Genomic DNA, 7,145 nt, shown 5'->3' with positions numbered 1-7,145 from the left:
AGAAGGAGGCTTAAAAAAAAAGTGACTGAAGTAAGATGAGATGTGACTGATATAGATGTGGGTAAATGGAAACAATACCAATGAGAGAGGTGTGAATGTAATCCCAATCAGAAACTTAAATTGTACATGAAAACTGTTCTGCCTTGAAACAAAAGAATAAAAGGGGTGTAAAAAGAGGTTTTATGTAAGATGCCATTTAAATAACTGGAAGGAAAGCAATAGAAGTTGTATTGAAAATAAGGAAGTCAGTACATTGCAGTTTCAAGAAGTAATGGAGACTGTGAGTATGGAAATTTTTACTCATGTCTGTAGACTGACTCTTAGGCTTGAGCTGTAAATCAATAGAAGGTAATCAGACTCATCACTAGAAACAGGAGCTAATCAGGCATTTTCCATATTTCCTTCAGTCGAACCAGGGGCGTTCCTGTTCCTGCAGACAGGAATGAAGATCTATCAGGCTAGAGATAAAACACAGAAATGAATGTGGTTTCAGGCTTATAGTAAAGGTACCTCCATCTTAACTAAGTGAAAGATACATGTTATGGTCCCTGCCACAAGCAACATTTGACCTTTGAAACAAATAATTACTTTCTACCAGATGAACAAGAGATCCTAGAGGAGCAATTTATTGGCTACAACTATTCTACCCGTAAAGGTATACTGTGTAAAGTTGCTCTTTACCATTTTTCTGCATTGGACTCCAAAGGTCTGAGAAAGAGAAGTTAAATAAGACACCATGTAAACATAAAGCATTAATTTCATTTTGACACTCAAAATAATCAGAGCACAAAGCCATGAAGAAAAACTGCATTAATTAATAATCTGAAATTTGCCTGAATATGATTTTTCTGAAAAACATGAAAACAATTTTGAATAATTTTCTGTTTTATTAAACCAGTTGCAAAGTTTCATAGGTTGCTCAGCACCTATAGTTCACACCTGTAATAATCATTCTCCATGTCTGATGAACCAAGCCCATCAGGAAGTTCAGCCCTGCTTTTATAAAGTAGATTGATTTTTAAAAAGGAAAAAGAGAAAGATGAACCCTTCTAATCTGTGTACATGTGCATTCTTTTCATCTTTCTTGATCAGACCTGGAAAACTAGCCTTGCGTTCATTGGTGTATGCCTTACTGTGTGAGAATTATACCATTATTAGCACTTGTCTCATTACTTTGAACAAAAAAAGCAGACAACGCACAAGAGCTTGAAAAGCTATGAGGCTACCCTGAGAAACCAAACTGATCAATTAGGCTTACCAGCAGCCTAGTCACTGTCATGTTTTGGAATTTAATAGTGAGAAAATAGTAATTTAAGAAAAAAAATATTTATATTTTCTAATATCTATCAGTTTTTCCTTATTACTTCCTTTAACTTCTCACTACATATGCCTATCTCTCATCTCCACCTGAGAGATTTCTGGGAAAGGATCATCACTTTGTCCTGTGATCCAAAACACTCAAAACAATATATTGGTTTTGCTCTGTGCACCTCATGTAATATTATAATGCAAAGACCCATTATTAAAAAGGAAAAAAAAACACAAAAAAACCTAAAAAACAAATACACAAAACGCCAACCAATCCCTAACATTAATATTAGTGAGTTGTTTCAAAGCAGAATCTTTATAGCACAACACAAATTTAGAGTCTCCGATTAAGAAAGTAAATAGTATAAAAACTTCTTTAGCAATTGCTGGTATGCCTTTTGTTCTCTCTCTAAACTCTTTTAATCATAATTTTTTCAATTGTTTTCACATGTTTACTTTAATAGTATTTTATTTCCAATACTTAAAGTGATTTTGTTCTTCCCCATTCAACCAACCTAACGTCAAACATGAAACTTTTCAGTGTATTTTGTCTGTACACAGGTCCCTGCATTTTATCGCAGTGTTTTATTATCTGTACTTTTTATTTACAATCCTAGCAGTTTTCTCAGTATGAAAAACATTTCTCTCATTTTGTGAGAAAAGACTTTTATTCATACATCCTTCAGAATGCAACCATCGCTGTCTTCAGCTATGGGGAATCTTGTTGACAATGGACTGACTTTTGACCTAGACATACACTTCCGCTTTGCAATGAGAGTTATTTTAAATGCTATTTTTGCTCTTCAATGTTCCTAATTCCCTGAAAAGGTCACTTAGTCCAAAAAGCTGGATTGAACAGTTTGTATGTGGTTGAAAGATAAATGCACTTTGAATCACATGTGGACAAAAATCTTCTCTTGGAGATTCCCTTCAGCTGAAAGGCTGAATCCAATTATGCTTTTACAGTGCCAAAAGATAAACGTGCTTTGAACTCCATCTGAGTTTACAAAAAGAAGTTTCTTTTTCCTGTAGTACTGTACTTCTCTTCTGGTAGCAACTAATTTCCTTAAAAACTTCCAGTTTTAAGAATCAATATGTAAAAAAAGATTCCTCTGTATATTGGTAATATTTCTGAGAGCACAGCTGAAGTACTTCATAAATTCTTTTTTAAAGCCTTTTTATTTTTGTTACTCTTCACTTAATAAATATTTCTTGTCTCATTAAAAATCTTTCTTCTCCCTCCCTTCCATCTCTGTTTCCATGGTCTTTCCTCTCTCTGCTTTTTACTTATTTCATTCTCATGGAACAGTGAATCTTCTGCAAAAAGAAGAGCTTTTCCTAACAAAAGAAAAAAGCTCCCTCTCATTCTAACATACAAAATAAGCAATTTCCATACAGATAGATATCTATCAACTGTTCTCCCCTGGTTACCAAAAGCCCTATCCTGTCTAGAACAACAAATGCATTTCAAAGAGACAAAGTCAACATCAGGGATATTAATAATTGAATATTTAGGAGTCCTAGCTTTTAATTAGCTGATTTGTTTAATCACAAGTATTCCACAAGCCTGTCCTTTCCTTAAGCACAATAATATAAATACTTTTTTCCCCATTAATATAACATAAATCATCTCTCTTCAAAACTAATTTTGTCATTTCATTTGTCAGGTATTGATAAATAAAGTAAGTGAAATGAGATGTGGGTAGACAGTTTTGTATTCTCTTCCCTTTTCCTGATCATCCTTCATTCCCATTAACCTCTTTGTGGAAGAATTTTCTATTATTTCCTCCTAAATGTTTTTCCCTGTTCTTCATTTATGCTTCAAAGTTTCATAAATTAACTCAGCCACTGCTCTTCTCATAATTCAGAAGATGTCAGTCTGTACCCCTCTTTATATACCTTCCCATAAGCAAGAATAAAACCAATATTTCCATTATATTCATACAAAAAGTCAGCAGGACCTTGTACAGTTTTTCATGTTCATTGTTACTCTTTATACCATTATTTGTATGTAATCTTAAGCCAGGCTTCCACATGTGCACACTTTGACATTCTTTCTACTATTGGACCAGATTGCACCAGGCAATTTCACTGAAGTAAATAAAAGTCATACCAGGCAAATCTGATCTGTAATACTTCAGTTTTTATGCTTCCTTTTACTCTGTTTTTTTGTCCACTTCATAGGTGATTGTTCTGAGCACACTATGATTGGATAGGAGTTGTGAGGATGCATTTTCTTGTGAAGCACCTGATGGGTCAGTGTCAAGATAAACTAGCTAGTATGAAAAGCAAAGATCAGACAACACGTCATACCCACTTCAAAGTTTAGTGAATGACTTCTAACTCTTGCTTGTTCTCAGACAACAGAAGGGAAATTAGGTAACAAAGCTGAGCGCTGCAAATAGCTCCAGGCAGCTTAAATCCCAAGTGTTGCACTGAGATCAAATTTCAGTACTGTGGCATGCATATCTTATCTCATCCCTGCATCATATTCATCTTTTTTTATATCTTTAAAGTTGGTGACTCACTTATTTTATGCAATCAAATATCTGCTTTCCGGCACCTTATCAAATCTGTTTGCAGGCAAAAGTAATTTAGAACGCTTTTCACTTCACATTACAAGCTCACAAGGTTATATCTGAGTTTAAGATCCCAACATAAATTTTTTTGTGGGCTTAATGACAAATATCTTTCCCTTCTATAAGGCTTTCTGTTGAACAGAAACCTCAGAACTGTACTAACATAGACAGGTTTCTGTCCAACAGAAACGTTATACTGGTTTTGAAATTGAATTGTGAATTGTGTAATTTGATCAAGGAATTATCACTGTGCTGTGACTTTTTAATATATAAATATATGTAGTTTTTTTCTGTGTCCAAAGATTAAAGTGCTCTCTCTGCTCCTCTGTTACCTGCTAAGCACTTGACAGTTAAGATCAGTGGTTCCACAGCTCATTACCCGTTATTGCGACCTACCTCTGTTCTATTACAGATGCAGGGTCTATGATTTTGCAAAGCACCCTACCTACCTACAACAGTCCTTCTTGTAAGGCAAATCAATCATTCACATTCTTCTCATTTATTATCAGCAACTTCTGCTGACAGAAGCTGCAGCTGCACATCTCTTCTACGACTCCCATATATTTCATTCTATAGTATTATCTAAAGCCACATTTTTTCATTGAGAGCTACTTTATGTTTGCAAAATACATTTGTCAAAAACCCCAGCATTTACAAATGCATAGCAAAGGATTGATATAATATATCAGACATAGTGGTTTTGCTTTACAATTGCAAAACTTGCTTGCACAGATGAAGAATTTCCAAGCTTGCAATATCAAAATTAACACTCAATGTTTGATCTTTTAGAATTAAGCCTTAAGCATTTGTTTTTCTCAGACATTCCAAGGACATGCAGGTAGATTAAGTTGTTTATTTCTTACCCACAGACTTTCCCATCTTGCAACGCATGTACAAAATCTACATAAACTCAAAAGGGAAGAGATGTAAAAGATATCTTCCCTTAGAAAATGATAAAATCCTACCAAACAACAGAACCAATGACTGAATCACTCGGGCACAGGGACTACTTCCATCGTATTATACAAAGTTTTTAACTTACTTCTGTGTTTAATGCTTCACAACTAATTCTTTTCTATCTGTGCATTGCAGCATTTAAAGTTTCAAGGGGAAAAAACAAAACAAACAAACAAACCATTCTAATATGCTTCAGTACACAAGATTCAATAACAAGGTTTATTTGTATGTTCTCCTCGAATCAGAACATCTTTGAGGGCAGTGCATGCGTAATGAAGTTATCCAAGTGTAACTTCTACAACATGAAAACATTCTACCAGCCTACCCAAGTCTCTGAAAAGGTCTTTCCCTGCTTTCTAAGGCAATGTGATCGTTGTCACCACTACACTAGTGGAACTGTAGAACATGAAGTATAAACGGAGACATGAATGGACAATGCTGGAGTTTGAGACTCTACATAAGTTGTCCACAGTGACCAAGGGGACCAACAGCACAGCTGAATAAAACAGTAGCTGTCTCATAGTTGTGTCATGGCATGAGAAACTAAACATTAACAACTCAATTTTTTATTTTCAGAGGTAGGATTATGTTTATGCTATTTTGACTCTGGAGATAATGAGTATTTAATTGTATGCACACAGACAATCAATTACTTTTTTTTAGTCCCAAGAGGCATTTTGCTTACTGTAAGAATAAAGAACTTAAACTCACAACAGGAGTACTAACAGATATTCACAATTCCTGAACTTCCCCCCAGCTGCATTCAGAACTGCTGAAAAGGATCACAATCACAGTCCGTGTTAAATTCATGAGTGTATACTGCAAGCACCTTCTCCTTTTCAGGTATTTTTTTTCCTATCATATAGTTAGCAATCCGCTACACTATATAAGAAGTTCAAAGTTCTAAGAGGAAATACTAACTTCTGCTTCCAGAAAGGAGTTCATTTGCTTATAGATGTGTTTAGGAAAATGACAAGGACTAACTACATCCTTTTCCGTGTTCACAGGATGACAGTGGCACAAAAAATCAGGCCAGCTAAACTTTTCAAAAGATTTTCCACTGAGTGGGAAAATCAGGAAATAAGAACTTTAGTCCCCATCTAGCAGAAATAAGTAAATACCAACACAATACAATCTCTCCCACAAATAAAAAAAGATAGGTCTTCAACAGTACTGTTTTAAAAACTGTCTTTGGAAAGACATCTAACTGTTTTGGAAGATCCTCTCTAGACTAGACTAGACTAGAATAATTTCAGTTGGAAGGGACCTACGATGATCATCTAGCCCAACTGCCTGACCAATTCAGGGCTGACTAGAAGCTAAAACATGTTATTAAGGGCATCATCCAGCACAAGGAACATCCAAAAGCTTTCATTTCCTTTTTCTGATTATTCAAAATGTGATTCATATTGCATTTACATAGGCATTTCTACTCATTGCTAACATACCTTTCCAGGAATCAGGAAATTATTCCTCTACATACAAAAGTAACCCTTTCCCTCAAAGCTATTCTCTTTGTAACTGCTTTTAAAAATCAAGTGCAATTGTCCTCCATCCTCCCTGAAACTGGTGGTGGAAGATCTCTGACACTTATCTTTCTCACAGGTACTGCAGATAGTTTCCCTTTGTAAAGAAAAGGATACACAAGGTAAAGAACAAGTTAAGGATTCTAACCCCAAAATGTTCGTTCTATCTCATAGCTGCTCTGAGTTACAGCACACTGATCTTTATGCAATTTTAGATTCAAAAGCACTAACAAGATGTGAAGTGCTTGCAACTGCGAGCAGAACCAAAAATGACACAGTGTGCTTATGACTGAGGGGATTAATATTTGACACACCAAGGGACTGTTGGAAAGTTTTTTTTCTCCTCCAAGGCATTTGTAAAATCACTCAGAAGTGTGGTTATAACTTAACTTTCCTTTCCTTTCCTTTCCTTTCCTTTCCTTTCCTTTCCTTTCCTTTCCTTTCCTCTCCTCTCCTCTCCTCTCCTCTCCTCCGTTCCTTTCCTTTCCTTTCCTTTCCTTTCCTTTCCTTTCCTTTCCTCTCCTCTCCTCTCCTCTCCTCTCCTCTCCTCTCCTCTCTTTCTAAATAGCAAGCTGATAATACTGTCCTATTTAAGATTAATGTCAAAACAATCCAAGTTTTGTCTTTAGTGCAGAACAGAATCTGTCCCACACAGTACAGGAAGCATGTCAACAGAGGGCAAGAAAATTGAATTTGATTTTTTTAGAGATATTAAAACAAAATTATTAGAGAACTTTGTTAACTTGTACTGAGCTAGTAGTTTAATAAATGATAA

This window comes from Pygoscelis adeliae, unplaced genomic scaffold, assembly GCF_000699105.1.
Source record: "Pygoscelis adeliae isolate BGI_AS28 unplaced genomic scaffold, ASM69910v1 Scaffold170, whole genome shotgun sequence".
Taxonomy (NCBI): Eukaryota; Metazoa; Chordata; class Aves; order Sphenisciformes; family Spheniscidae; genus Pygoscelis; species Pygoscelis adeliae.
Note: the sequence above shows the minus strand (reverse complement) of the source record.